This window comes from Scardinius erythrophthalmus (assembly GCF_964197995.2).
Source record: "Scardinius erythrophthalmus genome assembly, chromosome: 2".
NCBI classification, from domain to species: Eukaryota; Metazoa; Chordata; class Actinopteri; order Cypriniformes; family Leuciscidae; genus Scardinius; species Scardinius erythrophthalmus.
Window position 1 is genome coordinate 12,311,718 of NC_138222.1, and position 14,994 is coordinate 12,326,711.

General features: G+C 38.5%; 1 long non-coding RNA gene across 1 annotated transcript in view; it reads left to right on the top strand.

Annotated features, from left to right (window-relative positions):
* LOC308684263 overlaps window positions 1–14,994 on the top strand; it is a 72,047-nt gene that overhangs the window by 35,591 nt on the left and 21,462 nt on the right. Inside the window, exon 6 of the long non-coding RNA XR_014029334.1 lies at window positions 5,987–6,307. This is a non-coding gene — a long non-coding RNA (uncharacterized lncRNA). The remainder of the gene's footprint in view (window positions 1–5,986; window positions 6,308–14,994) is intronic.

Consider the following 14,994-nt stretch of genomic DNA (forward strand, 5'->3'; position numbering starts at 1 on the left):
CGTCATCCGACGTAACGTCTCCGTTCCCTACTCAGGGAACGAGGGTTACATACGTAACCGAGACGTTCTCTGAAAAGGGTAAGACGTGTTGTAGGGCCACTTAGTTATTAAATTTCTAATAATATTAATATTTGCTAAAAAAAACTGCTTTACCCCAACAAATGTCTTATTATGCATAAATATTTGTGTGGACACAAAAAGCTTTAAAAGTCCCCCGGTAGTCAATAATTGTATCCCATAAAACTCATCTTTAATCACAAAAATTACATATTGAAATGTTTTTTCCTTGACAAAAAAAAAATTCTTCATGCCTTAAAATAGCTTGAATGTAACTCTACATCCTTGCCTCATTTAGTATAGGCGGTTCTATGAATATGCAAATTAGCCCCGCCTCCATTCACTCACATCAGCTCAGTGATCCACTCGTTGACGATTACATGTTAAAGGTAGGGTAGGTAGGAATTTTATAAAAAACTTTTTTCAAAATTTGTTTAAACTTTCTATATATATCAATTAGGGCTGTCAAATTTAGCGCGTTAATAACGCGTTAACGCAAAATCATATTAACGGCACTAATTTTTTTAACGGACGATTAACGCAGCGTATTGACCCGTGACCCAACCCCTAGTTGGAGAAATGGAGATACACAGTGTTGGCAACTTAGCGACATTGCAGACCCCTTTAGCGATTTATTTCCCTTCAACAAAGCGCCCAAACCTTATTTAGTTTCTGAGAATATACCGGTACCGCCGGTACTGCTCTCTCAGCACGCGTGCGCGCCTCTCTCTCTCTCGCGCTCTCTCTCTCTCTCTCTGCGTCTCACACGGAGGAGCAGCGCTTTAATTCAGTTAAACACAGATATTATGTTGCTTCTCTAATTTTACAAATACAGCCGAAATCAGAGCACGGATATTGTCTTTAGCTTATGTGTATTTGATTTCACCAGACGACGGCTCGATTATCAGAATTTTTGTGCAGATTAACGTCTTGGAAGGGAGAGCTGGTTATGTTTATTTGGTCGCGTTTCAGTCACCATTTCAAATTCCTTCCTTGTTTGACAACAGAAACAGTAAAATATACGTTTTATTGAGAATTTATTGAGAATTTAGCTTCATCAAAATGGGCACAGAGAGAGACAAACTACAATGTAATAATGCTAAATGTACATTTAGCATTTTCAGAAGAGCTGCCCTGTCATGCAAAAATCTAAACATTTTTTTTTTTTGTTAGTAAATTGCTCAGTGCAAAGAAAGAGAAGTAATGGGAACCTGGTATTTCTTTGTTCTTTCTACATGTGTCTAATAGACATGAACAAGTTCTTTGAAAAACATCTATGACCTTTGAAACATGTCTCATCTTCATGCTATATTGACTATGGTTTCAATAATAAACATACATTTGCATAAAGCATCTATATTTATCAATGCCCACGTTGATTAGAGTATTACAAACTTGAAAAGTATTCATTTAAGGTATATTTAGAACAAATAAAATATGTGCGATTAAATGTGATTAATCGCGAGTTAACTCATGACAATCATGCGATTAATCGCGATTAAAAATTTTAATCGATTGACAGCCCTAATATCAATACATAATTAAAATGTAAGTACTCTGAAAAAAAAGAGCATAAAAATCGCGTGACTCTAGACTGTTTAATCTGCATTAAACACAGCTCATTATTTCCATTCGGGACGAAACAAAGGATTGGCTTAGGCGACTGTCACTCTCTCGCAACCATGGCAACCACCCTTTTGCCACAGGATCTGCCCACTTGCGCGAACCCGTTTGATTTGAGGAATTCAAGAGGCACGGAACCTAGGAATAGCAAAACAATGGCAGAGAAAGAGCAATCAAAATTCACATTACCGGCATATGCAGTTAGCGAAGGCAAACAAGGCAAAAAAAGGAAGACAGTACTAGAAAAGGTAATGAAAAAAAAGTCTTTGGATAAACAAAGAAATAAAACGCGTGTCAATATCCTCGGACCCTAGTTGCACGGCCTCTTGCACAACCTCCTCTGCTTCGCCCTCGACCCCGGACCTGTCCTCGAGCTGACGATGCAGTACTTGTCTCTGGAGTGTAGTCCTCATCAGAGTCAACAATGCTTTCATCAAGGAAACTCTTACATGCAGAACACCATATATGTTATGAATCTTACACGAAATTCATCTTCATCACAGTGTAACTGATGGTAATGGAAAAACGTGTATCAATACAACCTGTTTTTAGCTTTGCCTTATAGATATAACTAGCTCGTTAGCGAATCAAAAAATATATATTTTAAACTTTACCAATATCAATATGCTAGCTTGATAGTGAGTACTAAAATACATCTTATTTGTTTATATTCATAATGATAAAGTTAGATTTTTTTAATAAATGTGATTCTGACATGATGTCACTACATGCACTGTGCTCCTTCCTCTCTGCTCGTCTCAGGTAAATAATGCGTCTTCCAGCTCAGCAGTCGGAGTCGCGCGTTCATGTGTTTTGGGGGCGTGGCTTTGGAAGGAGCCCAGAAAGGAGGGGGTGGAGTGAATGGAAAAAATGAGCTGTCTTTAAAACAGTCGTGAGAGGTCTACAGACACTCGATTTTTATACTTTCTTTTTCAGAGTACTTACATTTTAATTATGTATTGATATATAAATAAAGTTTAAACAAATTTGGAAAATAAGTTTTCTAGACAATTCCTACCTACCCTACCTTTAACCTGGTTGGTTACAAGTAGTGATGCACCGATTACAATTTTCTAGGCCGATTCCGATTTCCGATTTTTCACTGAGTTTGACCTGACGATACAAATTTTAGCCGATTCCGATTTCATTTTTTTCCAACCAGATAATCGCTATAAAATAGAACTATATAAATTACTCCTGGTGTGGGAAATTCACTCACATCTAAAGTGCAGTGTTATGGAAGAACCATTTCCTTTTTTTCACATCCAATATCCAACTAAAAAAATGTGATATGTATTAATTTTTTATGTATGAAATTTCTGTATGAAAACAGGAAAAACAGGTAATGGCAATAAAATAATATATAAATAACAAATAAATATAAAATAAAAATAGCCTTGCAGTATAAAGATATTTCTCAAAACACACACACAGGCCTATTGCAATCACTTGTACATCATGGCAAGTTTTTCTTCGCTTTTGCTTTGTCACCAGATAGTCTGTTTCTATAATAATATAATACCAGCGATGCCAGGACAGCAGGAAAAGATTCCTCTTTGTTCCACAAACTTAAAGTAACAACATGTAGCTTTTCAACCTTCATAATATATTTCCAAGACCCTTGTGATAGTACATCGACTTACAATAGGTTGAATGAGACGTCTGCCAGAGCCTGGCGGGGTCTGTATCGCTTTTACTGGCACTATGTAACTTCGCGGTGCGGGTAGTAACCAGCGCTCAAAAAGAACTACAAAATTCGACTGCTTTACGGCATACGTCACTTCGCCCACCACTTCCTCAAATGTGGCCAACCAGCGCGTTTGTTTTCGTGCGTCTGTTTTCGTCATGGCTGAAGCAGCCATAGATATCTATGGAAGCAGCAGCGAAACGTAAGAAGTCCAAGGTTTTGTCGAAGTAGAGTCGGAAGAGGAAAAGGGAGAGTGATAAACTGAAAGGCAGGACGAGGATCAATATGGGTCGAGCGTTTGCTCGCTGGCGTGAGCTAATGGAGGAGGAGTGTTACCAGACCGATGCTGACTTGGCCGTCATGCTGTTGAACTAGTAACAAGTAACTGTAAATTGCTTGCATACTATCTTTAGTTTTTCTAATCTGTTGTGTGCCTGGCTACGTTACGGAAACTATCTGGTCCTCCATTTATTTATCTTCATGAATCAGCTAGTAGATGAGCGAATTATCAATCTGGTAGCTAGTAAACACTAACATGCGTTAGTTTTAGATGGTTAGGATGCTATTATTCTCGTTCAGATTTGAGCATTGTAATCGACATGCAAATCGCAAATTTTTGAGTTAAAATGTTTAGTCTACTAAATATGTATAAAATATAAAAGGAGGAAGATTAATAAGATTATCATTGCCCATATGAAAAAAAACCTACATGCTTCATATACAGTAACGTTAACCGTAAATCATTTTACGACAGCGGTAATGGACAATTCCGCTTCCAACCTGTAGGGCGACCGCAGAGGAAAAGTTCCATGTTGTTGCTTTAAGACCAAATGGCCAAGAACCCTGTGGTGACCCCAATGCATAAATCCACAGTCTTATCAGGAAACGAAGGATGCTAAAGCATTCTTATGGCCCAGAATCACCACAAACCCTAAACCAGGGGACACCCCCCTTTCTGCAGTTGTAAATTCCAGAGACTTTTGTCTCCAAAACCAATAGACTGAAATTAACCCACTTGTGGTTTAATACAAACAACGATCTCAAAATTGCTTCCAATAAGCTGAATTGATCACCAGTATTTACCTCACATATATCTTAAGTATCATGTATATTTTATGTAACCTGTGGAGTTCTTTCTGTGTGTTTAACTTTCATTACAGCCTATTTGTAAGGTTTTCTACCTCAGTTATAGGAACTAATCACCAGAAGTTGCCTCATACATGTGTATTCTCTGTAGTATGTATGCTGTATATTACTGAAGTTAATTTTGATAACACTTATCACAGCGAAATCCTTATTTAGTTCCACCTCCACTATGGGAAGTATATGTATTTTGGTACCTACTTGATGGGTAAATGATTTCTAGAATGTTGATATAAAGTAGATGTGTGTAGGATGCACCATATTTAAACTATTAAGTTTACTTATTAAAGCGTTTAACTAAACTCTCAGGAGTTTTGGCACACGTGATCATGTGGACTTTACGCTAATTACATGCAAGGCCCTGTCCCAAATCGCGCACTTCATGTGGACTTTCGGTCTCGTGGACTTGAATTGCGCGTGCTCGCCGAGTCTACGAGTCCGTAGACCGTCCCATTCAGCATTTTAACGCTCTGAAGTGTGCTCAGCAGCGCCCCCTTTGTACCCTTGAAGCGGTCTTCCGCGAAGCCCGCATAGATGCAGGCTCCACGCACTTTAACTACCCAGGAATCCTTGCGAAAGGCCAATCAGACAACGGATGGGAGGAGATTTCGCTCACGGATAATTGTTGACATGGCTGAGAAGAAAATATTACGGTTTTTATTACCTAGATGTATATTTTACTAGTTGTTACCTGCAGTTTATACAAACATTATGGTCATCGAGCAGTGGTTGATGTCTCAAACATAATAATAGTGTGTTGAATAATACGATCACATTATAATTCATTAAATAAATAGAACCAAATGTCAGGGCTTTACTGAGTCATATGTAAACATAGTATGAATATTGAAACCTGTAAATTCATCTGAAACTCATGCACATTTTCATTATGTGTTAAAATTGTAATCTTAGTTCAAATGGAACATTATGTATTATTATGTAGCTAGCTACAACTGTATACATCTTTTAAATAAGCATGATGTATCTATTGTCTAATGCTCAGGTGATATGCACAATATAAAAATATAGAACTGTAAAATTAAGCTGTGTAGTTGACATGGAGATAAGACGTCGGGAGCGCAAAAACGTGATTTCTCCTGTCCAACAACAACCAGGCCGTTATTTCCGGCGTGACGATCGAGTCTGTCCCAAAATTACCTCTCAATGCGCCCTCGTGGACTCGCGCCAAGGGCCCTATAGGTCTGCACTACATTACGTCACCAAAGTGTGGACTCTGAGGAAGTCCACAAGTCCGGAGTGTGCCATTTGGGACAGGGCCCAAGAACCGGAGAACGGGGCGTAGGTCCCGCCCAAGACAATATCTGATTGGCTGTCGCACTAGGAAGGACGGGTCAGATGGACACGCTTATAACCCAATGACAAGCAGCTATGAGTTGCTTTTTGCCTTGCTTTTTGCCTGCCTTGTGCCTTGCTTTTGCAGTGACTTTTGCTCTTGCTGACCTTTCCATCGTCCAGCGTGTATGCTTACATACTCTTCAAACCACCAAGAGCTCACGCAAAACTCATCAACTCTTCCGTAAGATCCTTCGTTGAACTTCGTCAAAGAAACCCCTCTCAGAGTCGCTCCAGACTCAGAGGAAACTCCGTTGCATAGCAACCCGCAATCCAGGAAATCCCGCGAACGAAGCGCCACCCGGCAAAGCCAACCAACCACTCACCATCGAGTGCTGTCCCTCAGAACGCATCATCGACCGACTGCCAGCCAATCAGCGCCGAAGAGATTCCCTGTCCAGCAACTTCGTCACAGGGAATGCACGCGCTCAGGAGCATCTAAACGCAAGTACACAATTCTCCTAATTCTGGCTGAAGTGAACTGGTGCAAATCTTATTAAGAAAACGAACTAAGATTAAAGTGCTAGTAGTTTGATTCTCTCAGGTTGCGGTCAAGAAATAGTGTCTAACGCTAGACATTTGGGACTCCATTCACCCTCCGTTAATAACATCACTCTCTGTCACTGTTTGAATGAATGTTTGTGTGTTTTCGTGTTAGTTTAGTTTGTGTGTATTAGAGTAGTTCAATAAAGTTTTGGTTGATTTTACATACAAGCGTCTTGTGCTGTGTGCTTACAAGTTACTGCCTTAAACTGTAGATTTTGCTACCTTGCTCATATTAATCAGTTATCATAACTTTATGATATTATTACCGTAGGCCACGGGATAATATTCTGTCCAGAATTGATAAAATACCCTAATCTCAACTTATCGGTGGACGAATAGTTGATAAAGTGTTAAATATTAATTCAGAATAATTTTCATAATAATTCGGTTCTTATTCCCTGTAATTCAATCCCCTTTGAGTTATATTGATCTTTATTCCCTTATGAATCTTACAAAATCTATAAAAAAAAAAAAAAACTTTCGTTCTTTTCGTGATAGCGTCATAGCTATAGCCTACCAGGAAAGAGACAATCGATCTTTTTTCTGATATCTTCATGTTTTCTCCTTGTTGTAAATGGTCTGAAGAGCGAATTTTATCCTCCACAAGGGCAAGACATTTAGGCTATGTTTGATTTTGCGCTGCCAAAGAAAGTGAAACTAAAATCACCCGCGTGTGTGAAACGCGGTTTACAAATAAACTTGATGCGCCTTACCATGTCTAATAACAAGCACAAACGGTGTTAAAAAGAATTTGACGTGCAAGTAAAAATGTAGTCTATCTGTCCTATAGCGTTTTTCTACTTTACCACAGAAAAGAATATGAATATAATAGGTCTAATTAAAAGCGAACCAAGGAGGAAACGTTTAGAATCCCCTTAGAAAATGGGTGAGACGTGAGTGACGATTTGGGAAAAGAAACAAGAGATTCCATGCAAGGATGAGTCATGATTTTTGAATATTCTATTAGTTTATTTAATTATAGAAACACAAATAGGTTGTGCGATTATTCTCTAAAAGAAAATCTCCTTGTTTTCGGTGCAGATGCTGTGGTGACGCGTTCACGTAACCAGAGGGTGACGCTGCCAATAACGCACATAACAGCTTTCACAAAGAACCGGCAAAAGTAATAATTATGAAGAATATGTCAAATATAGAGAGGAGACGTTTTAATTGTTTATTAATAAACTAGTGTTTTCTGTGTCAGTGTCAGCTGCAAATATTAAGTTGATGATGCTGACTTGTCATCTTCGCAGTGAACACGCCTATACTGCCCTACAAAGGCAAAAGACCTTAAGTCGCTAGAGTGTGGAACTGAGAAAAATGACTTTAAAGATTTTTAGTTGTCCCGTCAAATTAAGTATAGGTAGGACACTGGAAATCTGGCAAATAGATGTTTTAGTAATGGAAATTATATACATAAAAAAATTTTGAGCTCAAACTTGACTTTTGACCACTATTTTAAAGTTACTGTACTCTGCCTTTGTATTGTCAGCAAAAAGTGAGAAGTCATGCCAAGGCAAAAGGCAGTAACTTCCACATTCTCAATATTTGGTTGCTGATCACCATTAACAAAATCATTATAGTAACACCTGTATAAAATCTAGTCACCATGGCATTTATTTTGTATGATAATACAATTATTTATAGCCATCTACTTATTGCTATCCTGGGCTTTGGTTGCATTCTGATGGCATTATTAATGCATTTGACATGACAAAATACCTCCATTGATATATTAGTCCAGCATTGGCTCGACCGTGTTTAGGGCGGAGCTGAAGGCGAAGTTTTGGCACTCTGCCAGAATAGATGCACGAGTGTTTCAACCAGGTCCTGTACCCGAACTGGGTGAGGCGGGGCTTTAATTCTTGGTTGTATTCATCTGATACGGCAATGCGTAACGTTTTTCTGTCAACTCTGCATAATCCCTCGCGATCGTTATCGCACGTTTGTCGATGGCGGGTTCAGACCATACTAAATGTTCTGACCGCAGTTGTGCAGGACAAAGCTCTGAGGACATCAGAAGTTAGAGGGACTGATGACAGCTGTACAAAGTACACAGGCTACACCGTAATTTTAACATTAAAACAAAGGCAGATAACAATACAATCTGGTAGGTAGCATTTTTTGATAGAACACCGGCACAGTAACTTCATATTGACGCGCGGCTAAACAAAGGCAGAGCACCGTAACTCCATTTCGAGCGTTCCAAAACAAAGCCAAAGAGCCGTAACTGATGTTACGGTGTTCTGCCTTTGTTTCTCATGGGCTTTTGGAAGTTACTGTTAAGACAATTCATTATTTTCTCTAAAAAACAACGGAATTGATTTAAGATACTTATCCACATGATAAAGGAGGTCTTGAATATGCCAAAAATATAAATAACTCATTTTCGACCAAAAACGAAGTTACGGTCTTTTGCCTTTGCACGGCAGAATAGAGGGCAATGCACATTTCATATGGATTAGCCTACATAAGCAGAGAGTAGGCTAGTCGGTTTCTTTTCTTTTCGTTTTGAATTGTTTTGTTTAAAGGGCACCTATTATGCAAAATTCACTTTTACATGGTGTTTGAACATAAATGTGTTGGCAGTGTGTGTACACAACCACCAAATAAAGATAAAAACCCACCCAGTGCTTTTTTTTAAATCCCCATAAATCATAAGCACTGTATCAGAATGAGCTGTTCTCAGATTCGGGGCAATGTGACATCACTTTGCACAGGCCCCTCCCATGACTGTTGATTGACACTGCAGTTTTAGCGTAGACCCGCCCCGAGTGAGCTGGACACAGTCCGCCATTGTTTTGACGCTGGATCAACTGTAGACAAGAATGTCTTCTAAGCGATTGAGGTGTTTTGTTGTTGGATGTACGAATGAACATATCAAGTTTTCATTTACTCTCGTTGTTACTCGAGGATGGATCAGTACAACTGTTGGTGATCAAGCTTACAGTCTCCGGAGCGACAGTCCTTAACATTACTGATCACGGCAGAAATGAAAGTGAGAGCGCGCACTTTATGACAGCTCATCAAGTCGTTTTACCGATACAGTTTACCAGTTTATTAAGCACCCACTGAAAAGCTGTGTATATATTTGTTTACTGTTAGTTGTAAGGAGTGTTTTGTGTACTTCGCTGTGTATGTTCCATGATAATGAAAGGGAGAGAGAGAGCGAATAAGACTTTAATGCACTTCTTATACTGTTTATTCAGCTCTTACAGTGATTTTCTGGAGTAAAACTAACACTTCATATTTTGTGTGATGTACAATAAACTTAATTGAACATCATCAGTATATTTTGGTCATCATTCGGATGGGGTCTGCTATAGCTGGCTTGTATTAATAGTGGATAAGCAGATGACAAATAATTATAACCATAATTAAACTAAACTACCTGTTCTATCTCCATACAGCATATATTCTCTGGCTCTGTGGGCATTATTGTTCGACTCCGAGTCGAAATGAACACCGCTACTGAGAGTTTCTCTTTTGATATTATCAGATGAGATTGTCCTGGCTCTGAGTGCGAGCTCGTGGAGCTTTTTTTTTTTGCTGAATGTATAAATAAATGTATTTATTAATATTAATACTTAATATCATTAATTCATCTTTGTCATTAGGATACGCACCTAAAACTAAAGCTGGCTATGATTAAACCGCTTGTTAAAAAAAACGCAACTTGATCGTACAGAATTAGTCAATTACAGGCCGATCTCGAATCTACCTTTTCTGTTAAAGATATTAGAAAAGGCGGTATCCTCACAACTTTGTTCCTTTTTAGAAAGAAATTATATCAGCGAGGATTTTCAGTCAGGATTTAGACCGTACCATAGTACTGAGACTGCTCTCATTAGAGTTACAAATGATTTGCTCTTATCTGATCTTGGTTGTATTTCGCTATTAGTGTTACTCGATCTTAGAGCTGCATTTGATACTATCGACCACAACATTCTTTTAAATAGACTCGAAAATTATGTTGGCATATAGTGGAATTGCACTAGCATGGTTTAAATCATACTTATCTGACCGTTATCAGTTTGTAGCAGTAAATGAAGAGATGTCATATCGATCACAAGTTCAGTATGGCGTACCACAAGGCTCAGTACTAGGACTGTTGCTGTTCACTCTGTACATGCTACCATTAGGAGATATCATTAGGAAGCATGGAATTAGTTTTCACTGTTATGCTGATGATACTCAGCTCTATATTTCTTCACGCCCTGACGAAACTTACCAATTCACAAAATTAACGGAATGCATAGCTGATATAAAAAATTGGATGACTAGTAATTTCCTACAACTTAATTCTGAAAAAACATATATTCTAATTATTGGAAAAAAAACTTCCTCACGTAATAATCTAGAATACTGTCTAACACTTGATGGCTGCTCTGTTAAAGGAGAACTCCGGTCAATTTTAACATTGAGCTCATTTTTTTGTAAATTTGGAGTGGTGTCAATACAGAGAACAACGACAAAAATCGGTGTTGTCTACACCATGTTATCCTCTTTTTAAAATTTGCACCCTGTTGACTTCAATGGGGCAAGTTTCTGCTTTTAGCCTCTTAACATCCTTGATGTGTCATTACAAGTGCACAGCTAATGTGAGTGATTCCTTCAGAGTGAACACGGGTGAATCTGACTGCAGTAGATGTGAAAGATATTAATAAAAATTATGTTATTTCAGCCAGCGCACATACCTGTATTTTCTTCCTGTTTTCGTTCGAAGTCCATAGTAATCAATTGTCGAGTTCACGCGCGTGATCATAGGTAACTAAACCTATGCGTGTGAACTCGACAATCGATTACTATGGGCTTCGAACAAAAACAGGAAGAAAATACAGGTATGTGCGCTGGCTGAAATAACATAATTTTTATTAATATCTTTCACATCTACTGCTGTCAGATTCACCCGTGATCACTCTGAAGGAATCACTCACATTAGCTGTGCACTTGTAATTACACATCAAGGATGTTAAGAGGCTAAAAGCAGGTTTAAAACTTGCCCCATTGAAGTCAACAGGGTGCAAATTTTAAAAAGAGGATAACATGGTGTAGGCAACACCGATTTTTGTCGTTGTTCTCTGTATTGACAGCACTCCAAATTTACAAAGAAATGAGCTCAATGTTAAAATTGACCGGAGTTCTCCTTTAAGTCTTCGTCGTCGGTTAGGAACCTGGGTGTGCTCTTTGATACCAATCTTTCATTTGAAAGTCACGTGTCTAGTATCTGTAAAACCACATTTTTCCATCATAAAAATATATCTAAATTACGTCATATGCTCTCATTGACAAATGTGGAACAATTAGTTCATGCGTTCATGACATCAAGGCTAGATTATTGTACCCAGAAACGCATGGAAGGAATGGCATCTTGAAAAAGACGCAAACGCACCTGTGTTGCTCTTTCAGGTTATGGAAACATGTCAGGCTCCCTAAGGCCGGTGACACACTGGATGCGTGGCGTGAGCGTGGCGTTTCTGTTGCGTGTTAGCTGCGTGGCGGCTGCATCGCGTTTTCCATGTCTTTGCACACCAGAAGCGTGTCTGACGCGGCGCTGCTGCTGCTAGGTGACATATAGGGATGTCCCGCGTGACGTCACGCCATTTGGAGCAGCCATTTTGACGGTATAGAAAATCCTAAACCGCTGGTCATAATACAGGTCGTCGTGAAATATTCACCAGAGAATGTCTAATATGGCTCTGTATTCACCTATTTTTCTATCATGCCCGAGCGATGCTGTGATACCGATAGCCTGCTAAGCTTGTGTATGCTTTTAATGAAGCTCCGGTGTAGCGTGATGGGAAGTGAATAAGGTAACTTAGCTGTAAATGTCACCTAACTCAATGTCAGGAAGTTTTTCTGCACATTTAATGTCTGTAAAAAGAACTTGTGGTGCTTCATAAGGATCTATGATTACTAATTCCTTTATCTTCCTCTTGTATATTTCTTTTTGTGATGACATATGACGTGAAGAGTTAGCTGACGGCCGCTGTGCTAATAATAGATAATGGTCAGTGTTCGTCGCTGAAGTGCGTGAGAACAAATGAATAACATCAGTGTGAACCACGAACATTTATTTATTTTAATAAAAAATTTAAATTTTAATCATTCTGTGTCATTTTCAATGTCAATCTTTTCATTATTTACATGTTTATGCCCCAAATGCTATAATATTCAAAGTAGTTGACTGTCATTCTCCTCTATCCTGTGTACATTAACGTTATTGATTAAATAGCCTAACGTTAGCCTATTTAACATCGTTACTAGGCACGATCGCGAGCATTCATTCAACTATTTTAAAAGACTGGAATAAACACCAGCACACACAAGCAATCTTTATAGTCAATTTAATTAAAAAATGTAAACCCAACAGGTAAGAAATGTCAGAAAGAGAAGAAAAAAAAAACTGTTAATGGGAAGACGAGCATATGACTGCTGCAGCTTAGTGGATAAATATATTTAGCCTATTTATTATTCAGAATGCACAGTTGGAAAGAAAATATATTTATAGGAACATTACAGCAGGCTCAAGATAATTAATACAGTGACCATTATATACTATTATATTATTTTAATCAATTCGCAGTCATAAAACATGTGATAATCCGCATTCTCATGTATGTAGGTGCGCTGAAGTATTCCGTCAAAATGGCTGACACGCGTCTAGAGGTCACGTGACTGGGAGATCCCTATTGGTGACATGGGGAGAGAGTTGTGGAAGGCCTATACTTCATGTTAAACATAAATATATAGCAGCAAAGACAACGTCGGCAGTGTTGACGGCAATATAGACTATAGAATATTTCGTTCTGTATTGACAGGTGCAGTATTTGAAAATCGATAATATTTTTTTAAATTGCATTTATATTTGCATTTATGTCAAACCCTAGACACTTTCAAACATCAAAATGACATTTATTAATATGTATTCGTGTCAAAATGTCATATAAACATCTTTTCCTATTCAATTTTGCCTGGAAACGCTTCCAAGACGCTTGCGTGTCGCGTGAAAAATAGGCGTCGGTTCTATTTCTAGTAGGCACGCGTTTTCCGCGCGGCTTGAGCCGCGCCTGAGACGCGCGTGTCACGCAGGCAGTGTGCAAGCTCTAACCTGTTAACATGGGAGCCGAAATAAAAACGGACACGCCACGCAGCTGAGACGCTCACGCCACGCATCCAGTGTGTCACCGGCCTAGATCCCAATCAGTCGGTACATCCTTTTTTTTTTTTTTTTAAGAGTGTATCAGATCTAGCCCGTGATTTTTGCATGCAGACTGACATGGTCACAATTACTGTGGCAACAAATACAAGAATTTCATTTTTCCAGTTCACATCATAACTATTTACATTGCCACGACGAAAGTTTTGTCATATTGTTAATAATTTAATTATTTATTTAATAATTGATTTAATATTTTATTATATTTTAATACATGATATATATAATGCTGCACATCACTCGTATCTGACAAACATCCCATTTTCTCACAACTCTTTATGTTCATTTAAGTCTTCATTTAAGAGTTGCAGAGTATGCCTCATGTTGTGAGTACAATTGTGAGTGTTTTTGTCTGTTTTAGCACTGTCTAAAGTGGCTTTCTGTGTGTATGAAGACTAAAATTTCATCTTTTAATATAATTTCATTATTTAATATTATGTATCTGTATTATTAATATTCATAATCAGTTGTATTATCTTATGGCGTTTAAATGCATGTGTTTGAATGCATGAGTTAGACTATAGATAGCAAGGATCCATGTGTGAGAATCAAATGTCAGACAGGCAGGGGGACTGGGAGGAAGGAATGTGCCATGTGTAAGCATGACATATACGTTCCATTTTCCATACAAGCTCAAGTAACATGCTTTTCTACCTTACAAGGAAGTTTTAAAGTCCCTCAGTTATGTATATAAGTTCGATCTTACTGTACTATGACAAAGAAACGCATAGACTTGGCATGAATACAACATGTTCTCAAGTTTCTCTCCTGACATATAAGAATAAAGATTTTTCTTGGTAAGATAACGGGTGTCCGGTCCCGTGAATCAAATAATAACGGGGGAAAGGCTTAATTCCTACAGTCTACAGTGTACGAGTGTGTGTGTCACACAGACAGGAGATTCAGACGCATGCCAGTACTGCACTGCTTTCTCTTTTGTGTCTTATTGCACTTGAATAGTTTAAAAGCATTTGCATGAATAAGAGGGTGGTAATAGTGTAACACTAGCTAAAGGATGATGGGGGAAAAAAGGATGGTGCACATTTTCAATAAAAGAGCAGTTCACAAGTTCACAATTACAAATAAGTCAGATAGAATAAAAGCGTATTAGGCGTGCTGTCTGAGGAGAGGGCTCCGGGCTCGGTATTCGGCCCGAACTCAGAGTACTCCCCCCGTATTCCTGGCTGTAAAAGAATGAGCCAAGAGTGAGGAGTCGGGGTGGTGGAGGGATGCTGAAAAACTGTCAAGGAATGTTAGGTGAGTTGACAGAGTGAATATATATATGCTTCTTCTCATGCTGATAGGGTAGACATAGTAATTGTTTGATGACAAGTAGATTGGATTGATTATTTGAACGTGCTCCTCC